The sequence below is a fragment of the Phasianus colchicus genome, chromosome 2 (assembly GCF_987193195.1).
Source record: "Phasianus colchicus chromosome 2, bPhaCol1.hap1.1, whole genome shotgun sequence".
In the NCBI taxonomy this organism is placed as follows: Eukaryota; Metazoa; Chordata; class Aves; order Galliformes; family Phasianidae; genus Phasianus; species Phasianus colchicus.
In genome coordinates, this window is record NC_143437.1 from 42,521,001 (window position 1) to 42,540,030 (window position 19,030).

General features: G+C 38.6%; 1 protein-coding gene across 2 annotated transcripts in view; it reads left to right on the forward strand.

The window, feature by feature from the left end:
• RPS6KA2 (ribosomal protein S6 kinase A2) overlaps positions 1-19,030 on the forward strand; it is a 155,968-nt gene that overhangs the window by 25,389 nt on the left and 111,549 nt on the right. Inside the window, exon 1 of one of the 2 annotated variants that reach the window (XM_090135533.1) lies at positions 2,160-2,223. The exons of the other annotated variant lie outside the window; for it this stretch is intronic. The gene's annotated coding sequence lies outside the window, so the exon portion shown is untranslated. Of the gene's footprint in view, positions 1-2,159; positions 2,224-19,030 lie in introns of those variants that run through there. 2 annotated transcript variants of the gene reach the window in all.

Consider the following 19,030-nt stretch of genomic DNA (forward strand, 5'->3'; position numbering starts at 1 on the left):
TATCTTTAGTGGATCCAGGGCGTAGGAAACCTAGTAAAAATGTGGAGACTAACTTGCATAAGCCCAAAGTAGTATGCTGAATCTTATTGTCACCTTGTATGCTAACTGAAAAAGAACATCATAAGCAAGTGAAAACTGGAGATAGCCTGTGTCTTGTCTGTTAAAGTTCATTCAAGTCAATAGATTACTTGTACAGGAGCTGTTCTCATATGCAGTTTAGAAAAAAAAAAAAAGCTTTTTGAGTCATGTGCCTTTTCTCTGCCTTGGAAAATGTCTGGCATGTGAAGGACACTGAAGATCAGTGCCAGCTAGAGCAATGAGATGGAACTTCAACTTGAGCTGTCCCAAATTTCTGATAGTGATGGGTGAGTAGAGCTGAGCACAGGGGAAGAAGGATGTTCAGCTGATGCAAGTTGCTTTAGCTCGTGTAGTTCCTCCTAGAGGTTTATACAAGCCTTATCAGCAGTTAGGATTTCCTTCAATTCTTGTAGGAATTTAGAGTGGGAAAGAAAACTGGTGGATTTACAGCTTTGGAAACCAACAAGACTTTTTGTTTATGAGCAGAAGAATCAAGAACCCCTTTGCTTCTTTACCAGTGCACGTTAAACCTAATAGAAATAAGACAGGATGGTAATTCAGTTTTTATACCCAGTTGTATTACTACTGATTAGTGTAAGAGGATATAGCTTATGGCAGTAGTCTTTACCATATAAATTTAAAAGGAATTCACTGAAAAGCATAAAAGTAATTTGCACAATTAAGTTTGCTTCTAAGAACTGTACTTGCTATGTTTAAGTGAATAGCAAAAGTAACGTCTCACCAGACAGTTTTGTAGTCTTTACCTCTTCAGGTTTCAGACTTTTCCTGTAAATGCCACTCATTCTTTATTCTGAAAGGTGGGTTTTATTTTGGAGCTCAAAAAGGGTCTGCAGGTGCTGCAGGAAAAAGACTCTCTTGCAAGCATACAAACTATATCAGAGTTGATTTCGGTGTCTTCTGTTTCCCTTCTTGCATGTTGTTTCCATCCCCCTCACCATGGTCTGATGAAAAAATAGCTGCTTATGATAAGCTGTGTGAAACCTACAAACAGAGCACTTCACACCTACATGCGGCTGCTTGCAAAAAAAATCTGGGCATTTTCTTTTTTATATTTCAACCTTTTTTTCTGTTTTGTTTTGTTTTTCTTCTAGTTGTTGTTGTTAAAACCTTCCTGAGAGCTCAAAGGCATTGCAGTTTTATTCCAGAGGGCTCAGGACAAGAGAGTAGCTCATTAACAGTCCTCTTTTGATGGCATGCCATAGGCTGATGGTGAACTCTATCATAGCAGTTACAAAGAACAAAACTGTTATCTGGACTTGCAAATGAAATAAAGCCTTTGGAGGTTTGCACTGCGTTGACAGCAATGCGTCTAAACTGGCAGTAATCACGCACAATTATGGGGCAATGGTAACAAATCGCAAAATTTGGAATTCTTTTTAAACTTTTTTAGTAGATCTTATATGAAATGATCAAGATTGAAAGTAGATGATAAGATTTTTATCTTCAGTATTACGAGACAAATTATCTGACTCCAAAAAAAGAAAAAGAGAGGAAGATAAAAAAAATGTGTAAAAAAAAAAGTGGAAGTACAGGCCTTTCATGTGGGCAAGAACAGCAAGATGAAGCAAGAAAAGCCAACTTTGAACTACTGAGCAAGAATATTCATAAAACGAGAGAAAAGTGTCTTTGATTTCCTCTTACATTGCTGGAATTCTTTATCTGCTTAGTGGTACTGAAAAATAGTAAAAGATCATGGGAAAAGTGTAACTCTCTGCTGGTGTGTTCCATAGACAAGAAACATTAATGGAAGGTGTCCCATTGGAGCTGATGACAGAATCTGGTTCTTTGTATTTGCTTGATTTTTGGTTTTTAAATGTTGTTTTCAGTAGTGATTTTTAGCAGTTTACTTAGAGTGTGCAGGAACTAAAGATGCTCTTTTTCAGAATTACTGAGCTCTACCTCAGCCATTCCAGTGCTCATGAGATTTTTCTTCCGTGCAATTGGAAGAAAAGAATGTTCTCAGGAGTGATCAGCATAGATTCACCAAGGGGAGATCTTGCTTGTCCAAACTGCTAGTCTTCTGTGATGACATAATCAGCTGGGTAGGTGAAGGGGGAACGGTGGATGTCGCGTATCTTGACTGAAGCAAGGCTTTTGACACTGTCACCCATAACATCCTAGAAGGTAAGCTTTGAAAGAGCAGGAAAGGTGAGCAGACAGTGGAGTGGATTGAGAACTGGCTGACTGGCAGAGTTCAGAGGGTTGTGATGTGCAGTGCAGGCTCTAGTTGGAGTCCTGTAACTAGCATGTACTCTAGGGGTCAGTACTGGGACTGGGCTTGTTCAGTATCTCCATCAATGACTTGGATGAAGGAATAGAGTGATTCCTCAGCAAGTTTGCTGATGATGCGAAGCTGGGAAGAATGGCTGACACATTAGAAGGCAGTGCTGCCATTTAGCAAGACCTGGGCAGGCTGAATAGCTGGACAGAGAGGAATCTTATGGGTTTCAGCAATTGTAAATGCAGAGTCCCACACATGGGGAGGAATAACTGCTTGCAGCAGTGCAGATTAGTGGCTGACCTGCTGGAGAGGAGTTCTTTTTCTCTGCAGAAAAGGACTTTTTTCTGGCAGACAACAGATTGGCCATGAGCCAGCAGTGTGCTCTGGTGGCCAAGAGGGCTGATGGTATCCCAGAGTGCATTAAAAAAGAGTGTGGCCAGCAGGTTGAAAGAGGTGATTCTCCTTCTCCACTCTGCCCTGATGAGGTCATGTCTGGAGTACTGTGTCCAGTTCTGGGCTCCGCAGTTCAAGAAATACAGTGAACTTGTGGAGGGAGTCCAGTGGAGGGCCACAAAAATGGTGAGGGGTCTGGAGTACTGGAGTATCTCCCTTATGAGGAAAGACCTGGGACTGTTCAGCCTGGAGAAGATTGAGCAGGGCAGGGGGGGAAAAGGGGGTGGGGGAGGAAAGGAAATGTTATCAGTGCTTGTAAATATCTAAAGAATGGGAGTCAAGTGAATAGGACCAACTCTTTTAAGTGGTGTACAGTGACAAGACAAGGGGCAATGGAAAAAAAGTGGAACACAGAAAGTTCCATACAAACATGAGGAAGCTCTTTACTATGATAGTGATGGAGTACTGGAACAGGCTGCCCGGAGAGCTTGTGGAATCTCCTTCTCTGGAGATATTCAAAACCCATCTGAATTCTTTCCTGTGTAACCTTTTCTAGGAAACCTGCTTTAGCGCGGGGGTTGGGACTGTTATGATCTCCGGAAGTCTCTCCCAACTCCTATGGTTCTATGATTCTGTGATTTTTATGTGCCAAATATTTCTGACCCTCAGAACATACCAGTGTATTTTATTTCCATCTATCAAATTCTTATTTTGAAGTTTTGCTTCAGGGCTGCATCCACCATTTCCTTTTATGGGACAATGCCCTATTATACTGTCTTCCACCATTTGGTTTGCAACCGATTGCTGTCTTCAGTGAGGCTGGAAAATTGACTTGGATGCGCACAAAATGTAATGATGCAAAGTGTCGTAGCCACATGATTTCAAGAAATCCTGCCTGATGTATGGGAAAAGGATAAGACCCATTTAATGTTGAGACAGTACAGTGGTAAGGATCTGTCCTGCTCTGACAGGAGGGAGGGACATGGATTACTGCTATGAGCATGGCCCAGACTTGCTGCTGTTAATGCCATTTTTAATGGATGACATGTTCCAACACTGTACCAATTGTAATACTCCTGAACAGGTAAAGGAGAATATAAATTCCATGCAAAGTATGTTTCAGATTTATAAAGATAAATCTGAGATAGATAAAGATAAAGAATACATATTTAAGGTTTTGTGTTTTTAAAGGGCACTAAGAAACATGCATGCTGTTCCAGTGAAAAGCTACATAATACTTAAAAGATAACATTTTTCTTCAGTGGGAGACAAAAACTCCTTTTGGTGAAATAACAAGAGTGCACCTTGTATGTTTTTTTATTAAATCCAAGAGCTTTTTTTTGTTGCTGTTGCAACAAGGATGCTGATGTTACAATTTTTGCTCTTGTTAAAGCTGTGCAGGAGGAGTTGGGAGTTAGGAATCTTTTTGCTAGACTGTAATAAGTATTTTCAGGCATATATAGAATCAAACATAGTTGCTGTGTTCATATACTAGCTTTGGTCTCAAGAACAATATAAAAATCATTGGCATGGGGGCTACACATGGAATCATTAACACTGTGTAGAGACCAGATTACTGTTTCTGGCAAAGTGCTTGCAGTAATTGATTCAGGCTTTTTAGGTCCTAAGCTAGAACCTCTGTTTAGCTCCTTGTTATGCGAGGTACTTAAGTTCCTAATTGTCATGTAGTCATTCACAGAGTGATTTGGAAGTGTGATGTGCTGTGAATGATTGGAGTTATTTATTTTTGTTCCAAAGTATGTACTGGAAATATGAGTGAATTGAAAGGCAACTGGGAATTGAGCCCATATCCTGCAGATACTTATGCAGATGTAGCAGATGAGTAGGCATGCTTATATTCAATTTTGTGCATAAATGTTGACATGAATAGTGCTTTGTTTTCTATCTGTAAAGGAAGGAGGTTCTTTTATATTGCAGCCTTTTGTCAATTCACTTTATAAATTAAAACATATTAACATTTCTTTTTAGCTTCTTGTAAAACCTGCTTGTGGTGAAAAAGTCCTTTCAGATTTGTCATAGTTAGGGAACTAGAAAAGAGAAATGAGCATTGCAGAGTTCTAACGAAGTAGAGTAGATAACAAAACTAGTCAGTAGAGTAGTTTTGATCGAATCAAAGTCAGAATTTAGATTCAGCTCGGGTAAGAACAATGTAGAGCATGCACTTTCTGACATTTATAGCAAAAGCCCTCAAAATCTGCAAACACTTCAGGCGTACAAGAAACTTCATGCAGATGAGTTGTCCTCTGTAGTTTAATCGAATGTAGGATTAACTGTAGTAATTAACTTACTGGGAACCAAACAGTAGCTTACCTCAAAAAAACAAACCTGAAAGATTATACCGTCTCAGCAGTGCAAAAGTTTCAGAGCATTTTTATTACATGAGCAATGTTTGGCTGGAGCTTTGGATGGTTGGCTGAGGTTTTACGTGAACTTTTAGTTGAACTTCTTATATAGTATCTCAGAATATTTCCTGAGTCGGAAATGTAATGCCACAATGCTATGTGGCCGTGCAGCCAAGCCATGACGATTTCAAGAGTGTGAAGGCTTTCTTTAAATCTTGCTTAGGTTAATTTCACAATTACTATTCACTTAGTAAATGCAAGCGAAGGTCTTTCACAGAGCTTGTGGGTAAAACACTGAGAATCACTGACATAACTACAGTCTATGTGCAAAGCAAAGCAGCCTGAAATGGGTTGCCTAAGCTCAAGAAAACTGATAAACCTTAAATTTTGTGTGAGAACATGAAAATGAGGCCCAAAGAGAAGGCACGTCAGAAGCTGGCCTCTGTGTGGCCTCAAAAGAGACTTCTTGGTAGAGAGCAGTGTCTGGCCAAGATCTAATGTCTGGGAACAAAGTCTCAGTTTATCCTGTCCTACAACTGCACTTGATTTGCAGACAAAGTTGTATAAGGTGGATGATTCCATTAACTCCCTTCTTCCAGTGAAAGTGAATGAAAGATATCCTTAGATGAAAGATATTAGCAGGCATGTGGTTAAACCTATCAGTTTTTCATCATTTTGCATTAAATTGAAGAAAATTAATGTAGTTTAATCCTTTACATTATAAATGATTGTAGGGATTTATCTGTTCTAGTAATATGAATTTTATATGTATGTGTTAAATGCTTCAAATTTCATTTGTGTGTTGATGGACAGGCAAATTTTTTTACATGTATTTAATATTGATTACTAGGTTTTCAGTAGAGGAAATAAATGGCATGGTTTTATTTTTCTAGAAAACATTTTCCAGTGATCTGAAAGATAATGGAAGCCAACAGTTTTGAAGGAATAAAAGTATGAGTTACAGTAAGTAGAGACAAGTTGCAGAGGACCCACAAGAATTAGCTAACTGTTGAAAATCTTGGCCATTTTATTTATATAAGCTATTTTACTTTGTATCTGTTTTGTTTTGTTTTTTTTTTTCTTTTTTCTGCCAGTGTGTCTTCTGTGATTCATGTTTCTTAAAATAGTTCATTTGGTAATTCAGAAAAGACAATACATTGCCTACACTTTTTCTTACAGGGCTGCACGGCAAAAATGGCAATGTGGGGTTGGGTTGAGGAAAGATGCAAATAAACAGATCCATCTGCAAAAGAGAGCAGATCTGTGGCTGACTGTAGGGAACAGTAAAAGTTCTGTCTCCTAGATAAAATATATATAGAAAAAAAAAATCTGGTTCAGTATTTATTAAAAAAAAAAAAAAAAGAAAAGAAAATTGAAGTATTTAGCCAAAAGGAGAGTGCCAAGCAAATGAGTCAGTATTTACCTCTGGTATCAGCCGATCTGGAGGAAGAATGTGAGGCCAGAATAAAGAAAGAGGTCTTGAGCTCGTTTCTGATTTATCTTTTTCAAAATATTATGGAAAAATACGTCCAAATTCCACTGTAATCTAATGAACTTGGGAGGAGAGCAGAAGCAGTAGGAGAGAAAAAAGAAGCCAACAAAGGATGACAAGTAAGTTGTAGGAATGAAAACAATTTGCAGTAGAAACTGAGAAACTACTCCAATAATCACTATTCAGTGAATTACTTCTGCTGACATTGTGGGCAAAGGAAGACAAAAGGAGAAAAAACTTTCTGTTCTGGTATGTGCTAACAAATTAAATAACCCACAGTATCTTCTTAATACTAGTGCTTTACTCATTACCCTTTACTCCTTTTAGATAATGGTAAGTTTTTTCAATTACTGACACAATAGAAAGTGCAGAACTATTTTTTCCCCATTTTTGGTAGGCAGCTGGTGAGGACTGCAGGAGAATGCAGGTCAGTGAAAATAGCCATGTAGTAAAGCAGACAAAATGATCTGGCCTTCCTGAGAAGGTTTACAGCTCCAGATGCTTCTTTGTGCATGTCTGTGCCAGGACACCTGTCCTTACACTACTGGAGAGGAGCTCACCCATGAAGGGAACTGAGCCTGTAGCTTATTGTGCATTCTCGGAAATAACGTGCAAAATAGAAAAAAATAACAAAAATTGTGTAATGGTTCACCTGTCTTTCCATGTACCTTTAAGAGATTTTCAGACTGTCAGCTTTCAAAAACATATTTCATCTCGGTCTTCTTGTCCAGCCTCATTTTCTGATCTCTCCCTGTTTTCTTAAAAAGATATTGGGAGCACAACCTTTTAATTAAAAATGCCTATTTAGATTCTAACCTAGCTTATGCAACTCAGCACACATGATTTCAATAAGGACTTCAAGTTCTTCAGGTGATCAATCACCTATTCAGATTCTTCCCAGCTTTCCTCTTCAGAATGACAGAGGTATATGTATAAGCTGCTTGTCGGTTTATATTTCTGCTGATAAGATGGAAAAAACAGTTCAGTTTCAGGAAAGCTGTCTCTTCACTCCTTTCTGTACTGATCACAGTCTCTTAAAGGAAAGAGCTGATGACCCAGGTGGATACAGAAGAGACAGGAAGCTGCCAAGGCAGTGAAGAATCAGGTTTTTCTCTCTGGAGGCACAAAGTCTGGCTTGTAGAATAGTTGTGATCAGAGAATGTAGTTATCCTTGCAGCCAAAGTATTGTCCAAAACCCATCCAAATTACATTGCCTGTGCTCTCATGTTCCTTCAGCTAATGCAATTACTGTCCGCTTGTTCAAATCAGAATGGAGAAAAGCTATTATCATTCTGCTAGAGGTAGGGCCAGGGAAGGCATGGGTAAAAAATCACTATAGGCTCAAATGCTATTCAAATTCCGAAGTTTTAAAGCACATAATATAACAAATTTCTGTCAGTGGGTATAAATTACATTTTGTTTTCATGGTCTGACTTTGCTTGGAAGTGTTTCCAGGGTTTGTTTTGTTTTTTATAAACCTTTATGGAGAAGGAAAATCCAGATTAAAAATTAGGGTCAGCTAAATGAGGGCAGTTAAGCAGATAGGCAGCTGCTCGTAGAGCTTAGAGAAAAGTACACAGTATGCAAACATGTGGATGAAATATTGGCTTTTTTGTTTGTCTTCAAGTATAAAAGCTCAATTGGGCTTTAATTAATCTATTGTTACTTTAAATAGTTCTACTCCTGCTTTGAAAAATCTGTCAAAGGCTACCTTTCCAATACAGAATTAAAATGGCTACAACCTTTAAGACCAGAAGTCTTAAAATATATCAAATCCTAGAATTGCCATTCTTTCCACTATCTATGTTGTAAAATCTGTCAAAAAAAAAAAAGTTTTGAACACAAGTGTATGGCTATTTCAAGTATGTGCTATAATTTCCTTTTTTTTTTTTTTTCCAACCAACATTATCTTTGCTAAAGAACATAAGAACATACAATCTTCTGAAAGTCTTCCATGCAGCAAAAATCCAAAGCCACGATTTCATTTATTTATTTATTTAACCTTTGCCTTTCCAGCTGCAGATTTCCAGCTGGCCATATTTTGAGAGATGATGAGTAACTGAAACGTAACAATAGAGATATAGCCCATGTTGTTTGAAAGGAGTTGAACTATGCAAGTCATGAGATTCAAGGCTTCAACTCTGCCCTGATCTACACTGCCTGTAGCATGTTTTGAAGAGACTATGAGAATGTGCTTGTGCATCATCTGAACTGTGATGTTTCAATCTGATTTGTACATCTCTTGAGAATAGTGCTGGTGCAGTAAGAAAATGTGTTAAGGACCAGTTCAAAGAGGTGTGTTGTAATTCAGTGAAATGTAACTGCATCTATTTCTCTTGTATGAGCTTGAGTGCTCCTAGCAAGCAAAAAAAGCGAGTGTTTGAAACAGACTCTAAATCTCTTATTTTGGCACATGTTTAAATATAGATTTGATGGTAGCAGCAACATCTCCATGTAATTGTACATTTTATATTCATTTGACTAAAAGAACTGTGCTGTGCAACATGTTGCTTCCTGTTTCCCCATCTCCCCGTATTTATGAAGGGTGGGAAGTGAAGTAATGCATGAGATTGTGAACACACATGACATCTCTGTGAAAAGGTTTTGCTTAGAGGCTAACCTCTAAGCTGCTACTTCACAAAGCAAAAAATTTGAGATGTTTACCATCAAAATACTGGCTCAGTTTAAGGCTTGGCTTGCCAAATGTGTTTGTTAACATGTGTAACTCATGTTTGTAACTCAAACTGGCTTGCTGACAAGACCCTGTTATCCTTTACTTCCAAGTACACAGGGCAGGCAGTAGGACATATCCTTGAAGAGGATTTGGCTAAGTTAGGTCTGGATAATGTTACTGTCTTTTCTTTAACTCTGTGGAAACATGTCTCTGGACACTATGTATGTATGTGTCTTATTTGCTTTATATTAATATTGCATTTGTAGTTACAGTGTGCAAATGAAAGTTGCCTGACAGCGTTGTACGAGGCATAATTTCCCAGTCCAAGGAGGAGGCCTGGAACGAAGCTAACTCTAGGAAATCCAGAATGTAGGATATGACCACTTGATAATAAGGTTTTGTCTTCATAACAGACACTCTGGATAGAATTTATTAGGTCAGCAGCATTCATCTTCTCTGAAAGCTGAAATGAGCACATATAACTGCCAGCGTCTTTAAGGTCAAGTGGATTTTTTTCTTACTATGAAATGTGGTACTTTACTTGGATTCTGTTTCTTAAATATCATAGGGTATGGTTTATTTACTGAAGCAGAGATAACAGTTTTGTCCACCCAACCCAAGCTACAGAAGGTTCTTGACTACCATTATTTGACCATCAGAAGGAATGGCTGTTGATTAAACAGCAGTTTGAAAGTCAGAGAATCTGTCTATCTATTTATTTATTTATTGTCAGACAGCATATATATTTATATATATATATATATACACACATATATATACATACATTTATATACATACATTTAGGAATCAAAACAAGATAAATGTTTTGTCAACTGATTGGACTTGCTCCACGATTACCTTGAAGAAGTATGAAGCACCAATGTACAAGTATATTTATCTGTCACTGTGAAGGAGGATTTAGAAACTAACAGATGTAGTTGGGGATTTTTTTTGTGTGTGGTATGTGAATCGCTTAAAAAGATTTCAGAATTATCTAGAGAAGGGTCTTGGTTGCTCCATATATCAAAGGCAAATAAATTTGCCAAATAGTTAACCTTTTTCAATGCCTTTCAAGTGAAGATCAGCTTTACAGAGAAACAGTATAAGGATTATTTTATGTTTTGTTTACCACTGAAAGTTTTTAGTTTGTAGTGGTTTAGCCTCTGAAAGCTACTTTCAGCTTTAAATTACATCTAGAGGAAAAAGTCAATTGAAGGGAATACAGGATGCCATTGTTTTTGTACTCAGATACTGAAGTTTTGTCCCATTAAGTCAGGACCAAATGTGATGTGTAAATCTCCACTTAAGTCTGTATGTGAGATTGGGAAAAAAAAACAAAACAAAACACAACAAAAAGAAACAAACAAACAAGAGGATGATACCAAAGTTATGTAAAGCTTGATGAAGGCTGTTTGGTTTGGGTGCCACAAGATTTTTTATTTAGAGAGGGAGATTTTTAAGGTTGTGAGAGGAGGAAGAAACGGTAGTTGACCCAGCATTGACTGAAAATAAGCTTGCTGGTGTCGGGTTAACTAAGTATATTAGGAACAGCTGCCTTTCGTGTGTACCAAATAGGATCCCTGAATATCAGCTATCAAATTTTCTAGCAGGCATCTGGAGTTCTGAATGTGATATACAGCAGCTCATTACTATTTTGAACAAGACCTCATATTTCTTCTTCTGAAGATATATTGAGAAACTGCAGTTCAGGTGACTTGTAGCAGACCTGTATCGCTTAAGCATCCAGGATCTCATTTCTTCCTTGATAATTGTTTTCTTGCTTTGTATCTCCCTTGAAAATTGATGGTGTCAGTTTGTTTCAATCCCTGTGACAGCAATGTTCTGCATTACAAATCAGTGCTGTGATCCAGCTTGGCCTGTCATGCAGGACACCTCCGTCAGGAGGAATGAAAGTGAGAGAGTCTTTACTCAGTGTCCCTCCCTAACAATCCCAATCAGTAATGAGGACTTGATGAAATGGCATTCATGTGTATGTTAGCTAAATGCATTGGCATAGAGCACGTACATCAGAGTAACACAATAATCCCAGCAATTTACATTGACTACTTGTATGAATACCTTTCCTGCTTTGCGCTATGCTAATGAAAAAGAAAGGGTGAAGGAGTCACAGTGAACAGGAGAACGTGAGTAGCTTTCTGGCCGTTTTCCTTCCTTAGGCAATCAGCAAGCTCACAACTTGAAAAAAAAAATTACGTTGACTTTGGCGCAGATGTGTGTCTGTAGCTCTGGGAATAGCTTGTCCCTGGCTGAATGGCATAGAGGATTTGCATTCAATTTTTATGAGCCTTAATAAGGCCATTGTTCTCCAGTTTCTGATTGATTGTCTTTATGTAATGAGGGCAACTGATAAAGACTCATCAGAGAGACTGATGAAGGTCAGCTGTGACTGCTTCAGTTCAACACAAGCTGCTAAAGTTTCAAAATGAATTACTTTTCATTGCACACAGTGAAAAGCATGTTACTGAAGGTTTTTTCCTTTTTTTTTCTCTTAACTTATGCCCGAGGAATGTGCTTTTGTCCTTTAAACCTTACTCTGTCATATGATAGCCCTTATTGCAATTTAGCTTAATTCTGTTGATTGATATCCTCTGGTTGATGTTTTCATAAGTCCCTGATTGGAGGTTCTCTTGTAGTGAGGTGTGAGTTGGGTGATCAGTCAACAGCTCAACAATCAATTCAAACTCAGGTGTTTTCATGCAGACACTTATTATTGATCATTACTAGTGCTACCAAAGAGTATAGGTACAGATATGCAAGCTCACAGATTCTGGATAAAATCTCCTCAAGGCCTGCAACTTAACTTCATGCACTCTTGAGTTCAGCTGCTTTATATCTGTTACAGGTGATGCTGAAGGCTGTGTTGATACAAGCATAATAGAGGTGTCAGAATCACCTGTCAGTACTTCTGCAATGAAAATTTCCTCACTTCTGGCAGTCAGCCTCAAAGTTCCAGAACCCATTGCATCAGCCCTCCACTAAACCAAAACACAAAGAGAACAGTTCTGCAGAGATGTAAAGTAGTCCTGTGTGCACTCTTGGTCCAGATGGAGCTGCAGAAGCAAGTACTGGATGCAGTTATGATCAGATGAGGCTACCTCTGTTCTGGGCTCCCCTTTCAAAAGAAAGCTCTTGTCTTCTGCTGTGAAACCCCACTACCACAAGTACCTGCCAAAATCGTACAAGACACAAGACCCAGAGGTTTCAGATTCTTGTTTGTTGTCTACCTCATCTGGTAGGACAGTTGTCATCCTGGAATAGCCATCCCAGAATTAGTTTGTCTCTATATTGATGTACTAGATCCTTGTAACTGGAATTATCGCCCCAAGCAATAGTTCGTAATGTGTCTGCTTTTAGTCCACTGATTCTGTCTGTTGCTTGACTTAGTCTCTCATGGACTCTCACCTTCGTGGATGTGTTTTACACCTTCACAGTCTGAACTCTTCTGTTTTTGCCTTAGCCTGTCCTTCCAGTGGGCATATCCGCTCCTGGAAGAAAATAAGAGGCACGCAGTCCTCTTGAATGAAAGGCTTTTTATTTTGAGAAAAGAATTCTGTAAGCCAATTTTGCCTACCAGTTCTTCACACTGAGGAGAGTAGCAGTTGTTCAGCACTGGAACTCAGACACAGAAGCATTTGCTTTTTTAGAATATCACTATGAATTACTTAATTTTCTGGGCTTTGTCACTTAGCTAGTTTTATCAGAAAATGTCCCAGATGTGCTTAAAAAATAATATTGCCCCTTTGCAAATAGTTCCTGTTTTTTTCAACAGAGGCCAAATAAGTTTCTTTCCTAGTGCTTGGCACTCTCTCTAGTGCCAGGCTGCTAGGCTCACTAAATCATAATAGCTCTGACTGTGCATACTTATATATGTAGCTCTGAGAGTATTTTTGGTGATCTGACTGAGTTTCCAGCCCTTGAGGCAGAGAAACTGGAAAATCATTCATAGAAGTCTTGTCAGGGAGACAGAATTTCCTAAGTAGATGAAGAGAGACTTCCTAACAAGAGATGTGTTTTTGCCTCATTTTTATAGCTGAATGGATTTTAATTCTAATGTAGTGTGAATTACTATCCTAATCCGAGAAGCTGCTAACTTAGCACATTCACAAGCACAGAAGTAGTGGTTGTATGTTTTCTATATGCTCTGCTATTACTATAAATGGTTATTGTGTGAAGTTGGATTGAACATTTTTCAGTTATTAATTCTGATGGCCATGTTGCCAGAGCCTTGCTACCCATCTGCACAAATATGCTGAAAATGCTTTCTGTAGCTGATGATTTTAGACAGTAGCACCTCAGTGTGATGAGGTTTGCTAACCACAGCTCTTCCATCAGAGTTTTCCATGCTGCATGGCTTAGGTGATGCCCTCCATGGAAGCAGTTTGAGTAATGGATCAGAAAGCTTCCCAGTATGAAGTTTATGGGATAGGTGTGTGATGGGGTGGATATCAAGGAGAAAGGCAGCACTTAAAGTGACTTTGGCTTTTGGTCTTTTGCCAGAGGGACTTAGCATTATTGCTCTGTTGGACTGTAACTGATGCCTTAGGATTTGATTGAGAAAGGTTTTGGGGACCTTTTTGGACTCTGCCTCTACAGTATGGCTACACATCCTTGTGATACCTGCTGACTGTAGCATTTCTATCTCCCTATTATTATAGAAAGTTTTGGTAGCAAATTATAATGTTATCTATATAAAAATGAATTGTGGAATATATATAGACTGTGAAATGAACTTCTGTGAAAATAATGACTTTGATAAATCCATAGACTGCTGCTTGTATACACAGCTCTGAAAAAAAAACCTGCCTGGATCTAGGGTATTGTTATATAATCCACAGGGGTTTGTTAATCTTAGGATGAGAAGTGATATATTTTTTTTTATGGTGTGCTTATATGTCACATAAATAACATATGAGCTTATGAAGAACGATGTTAAGATCAAAACACTAATGAGAAAAATGGTATTGTACAGAAATGCTGTAGTTCAGACAGTGGGTCCTCATCTGCACTTGTTTCTGTTACTGTTTGAGGGGATCCATACTGAGAATATATATAAAATATTTCATCCACAAAGCCTTTTTATATTTCCAGGGGGACAAGAAGGAAACACTGGAATAACATTAATTACAAAATAGAAACATAATAGTAGACATTGATTTTTTTAATTTATACTTAGGTCCCCAAGTAAAAACACAAAGCAGTTCCATCAAAAATAACATTGAATGAAGTAGATCTGTTGAGAAACGGAAACTAGGTAAGGGAAAGCAGAATTTATGAGAAAAAGTCACCTTGCCTATGGCACTGCCCTCAACATCATCTGCGTGATAGACTGCAGCCCCCTCTGGCCTCAGAGCTGGCTTCAGTGGGAAGGGCGTACTTCTAGAAATATTCCTTCCCATGTAGCTTTTTGTTTTACCTGATTTTGTATTTCTTCAGCCCAACAGAAGATTTATAAATCTGTCATAAGCCTGTATGATAAATTTATTTGTAAATTGTCTGGAAAATTGAATGTTCCTATTTAGTATTGTTCCGTTCCTGCCATCTGTGGATCTTCCATGCTGTCAGAATAGAGGCTAGCTAGAAAATCTGATTTAGGATTAGGGTCAATCTCTAGCTAAATTTGACCTGGGTGGCACTGAACGCTTAAGAACTCATTGCTAATGAATTATTTTATCAATCATTTACATGGTACCAAGATAAATAGTGTCCATTAGAGGATCAATGTATGATTTCAGCTGAAGAATTTTGTAACAAACAGAATTTTTCAAACAGAAGTTAAACTAAACTACACGCATTGTATATCTAAGTGTATATTAAGTTTAAGAATTTTCCTAATAAAAACATTAATTATATCCTTCACAAAGAAAATACCAAAACATTCATAAAGGTAGGACTAGTAGATGTAGCAAATGAAAAAGAACTCTGACAAAAAGGTGTGCATATAGCTCATTATACAGCAGTGAATTTATTGAATTTGTTTCTTGATTTGTGCCACTGTTGAAGCCATATTAATATAATTTTATTTAGGCTTGTGTCTGTTTCTCAATGATTGTTACTTGAATTCTTTCAACATAATTACTCAGCCACTGAGTTCCCAGTAATTCCTGTAATAATGTGAAATTGTATTTAAGTATCTTTATTTCTCTTTCTTCTTATAAGTCAGGTTTGATAGAAATGCATCCAAGTTTCCTGCAAAAGTATTGCAGTTCACTCATGTAAAGGTGAAGCATTTCACTCCTGAAGTTCCTGTGTTTTAAAGCCACAGTTTTGGTCCCAATAGAACACCTGAGACCTTCGTGCTGCAGTCAGGTGTGTTGGTCTCAGCAGGTGGGAGATGGGATCTGGGAAGCAGCTGTGAGCATCACATTTACATAACACATGTTAGAGACAGTGTCGGGTCTGCAGCCCTCTCTGTGACACCTCTGAGACTGAAATCCACTGCCTGGAATGTCTGTTACAGAGCACAGGTTCTGGCAAAGAAGGCTTCAATCCATGCTTTTCAGAACAAAGTTCTCTCATTTGATGAGGCTCTGTGACAAGAGATGTGGTTTCTGCAGTGTGAGTTTTCTTCTGCATGTATGTGTGGTGTCTGTAGGTGTATGTACTGTTTCCATTTCCACCTTTAAAAGAGTTAAGTGCCTTTAAAGCACAAAAGGAGTTTTTAATGAGAATTAGTCTCATTATGTGTTTTTACCTGATCCTATCATTGCTTGTTCCCTAAATCACAGGAGAATAAAACCTCCCCAGAACCTTATTTTGAAGCCTGGCATTGGTGTAGCCTGTCTTTCTTTGTACCAGGAGACAGGCAGGGAGAGAAGGGGGTGGATTGCAGAGCAGAAGTGCGGTGCCCCCATAAAGCATTTCATGAAGCAGTCAGTTTGATTTGGGGTTTGTTTGCTTTTCCCAAGGCTGCATCGTTTTAGTGAATTTTAGTGACATCTCCCCACTTTGATATATTTTTCATGTTTTATATTGTTAATCAATGCACTGTAAGGTGAAGCATTGGTTAGTTTGAGGTTGTGACCATCCGTTTGATTTACCTGCCGTGCTCATTAAGTATCCAGCTACAGCATTTTCTGCTGCTGCTGCTTTCTGTCATTGTGTGCCAGCCTGGAGTGGAACAGAAGCATTACTCAGCAAATGTCTGTGACAACAGTGGCTTGTAATTGCTAATTAGGCAAATGTATAGTAATTTAGCAAGTGAGATATTATAGCCATCCTTGATTTAATTATATGCTGCATGGATTTGAATAGCACAGTGAGAGGAACTAGAGAGGGAAAATACATCACAAAGTGCTCAGATTGCTTCGTTAAACAGTTTGGATTTTCCTTGGGATACAGCTTTCATACACCTGTTTCTTTTAGGAATCCATGTATACATCACTACCTTAATAGAATGTCATTAATTACTGACAGTAGGTCTCAGCTATTGCTGCACTTTGCTTCTTATCTCACAAGGGGTAGTTACTTCCTGCCCAAGTGTTTGTATTGCTCATTTTTTATCTGTAGGCATGGAGCGTGGCAAATATGCTGAAATGTTGCATTAGTATTTCCTCCTCATATGCATAATCTGTGAAGTACTTAGAATCTGCTCAAGTAGTAGGTGTATTTTCTTCTTCTAAAATATATTCACACTGTGTGGGGGGACAGGGGGAGGAAGGAGCAGAGAGAAGTGCATGATCCATTTTTAGTTTACCAACGTTTTAAATGTAATGGACTGGGTACTCCAGCCAGTTTCTTTGCATGGTGTGGAATGATACACTGCAAGCAAGGAAAGCAAGTGGAAATCCTCATTGAAAAACTTCCTTGTTAGGGTCATCTCAATCTACATGGTGGTCTCCTCTACAGAATATCCACTTCTTTCCCCGTTCTAGTATAGATGAGAGGAGGCAGAATGTGTGATGGAAAGTGGATATTACTCTTCTGCTGTTGCCACTCTTGTTTGTGCTAAGAACAGTGCTCAGGAAACTGCATTAAAAACTATTTGCTTCTGACTGCTGCTTGCTTTGTTAGAGTACAGCTTGTGCAAAGGAGAACTGATTCCAGCTTTACCTACAAGACTTTCTGAAAGGGTTGAAGGGTTTTGAGCTGTAATGTGGCATGCAGAGATGATGGAACTGTATGTGCCAACACTGCTGCATTATTGTTTCTCACGTCACAGCAACATCCTCCTACTCTCCCAGGAATGTGTTACTGCTGCCTGGATCTAGTACACAAAATAGATGGCACCCTGATCTCTGTCACTTTCTCAGGGTAAAAGGGAAGTCAAAGCAGAGCTGAGATAGAACCACACCTCTTTCTCAGCATGATGCCCACACTTCAGATGCCCTTTAGGGATGCCGAAGAGCTGAGTTTTCCTGGGTCTGAACTGGGAATGAGTTGAGAACAGGTCTTTGATCTTATGTTGCAACAAGGAGATGTTGTTTTATGCTACTTATTTCACATCCTGTAAAATTTATGCCCAATATTAATTTGTTATAACTAAATGAGTTATTCCTGAGACAGTCTTCCCCTCTCAGAGAATATCTGCTGTACTTTGCCTGATATTTTACCCTTACTCATGAGCAGCATTAATGAAGCAGGTGTGAAATGTAATTTTATTTGCACAATAAGTATCTGGCACATCAATAGTTCATTTCAGCAAAGAAGCATTGAGACAGAGGGCTGCAAATGAAAGCTGTTCCCTCAGCTTCTGGAAACGGTATGTTCAAATACTGAACAGAAGAACCTGACTTCTTCAGGTTGTAGCAGTAGATAGTGGCAGCAATCAACCTTGAGAAGCAACTAATTTACGCAGTAATTAGCAATCATTTGCTTTTATGTGGAAAACAAAGGTTGACAGTGTTTCTCAAGCAGTGAGGTGTCTGCCTCTTCCATGGACCAGCTGCAGTGAGGTGCAGTCTGCTGTAGTGGCTGTGCAGTCAGACATGAGGGCTGTACTTACAAGGGATGCTGACTGAATTATTTAGCAGCGTGGCTGCAGATCTCCTTTATCATGTGTTTTTCAGTAACACTTTTATTTATGCTTGAACTTTTTGCAGGCTGTAGTTTATTACAGCCTGACAGCATTTGTCTGTCTTTCTGGTACATCACAGATGAATGGCTGGGCATATATTGGTGATACAACTTCAGGATTTTGAAGGACGTTCCGACACTCAGAGAATGGAAACTGAACTTTTCTAAATATCAATGCACACATGTGAAATAAGCCACATTAAAATTCTATTTAATGATTCATAACTGCCAGGAGGCTGTAATATTAATAAGTAGACAGTAATGTATCATGTAAATTTGTGCGATTTGGGTTAGAAACTAAAAAGCTAGATGTCTAATAACAAGGCTTCGTTCGACTTGTTCTGAATAAATTCAGGACATATTTATTCTAGATCGACTTCCAGAATGATGTCTCTTGGAGTATTTCCAAGGGCTAATCAATATATATGGTGTGATACACAGCCTATTTTTAAAATGTGTGTGACCATATTCTAGTTTTAGATTGGTCATGATAGATTATCAGCTCCCAGTGAACTCCTATCATTCAGCAATAAAAGGGTCACGTTTCTATAATCTGGCAAAATACCAACGAGCGGCCTGAGAAGTTTGCTGGAAATAAGCAAGAAGTTCTCCAGCCTCTCAGACTCTCCACGGAGACCTTCTCTTTTCTCTGCTCTCCTCATCACTGTGGAGTTTGGGCAGGATTTTGCCTAGGGGCAGAAGACTAACATAAACGTGGAAGACTAATAGCCACTAGTTACATCAATTTGGGTGGA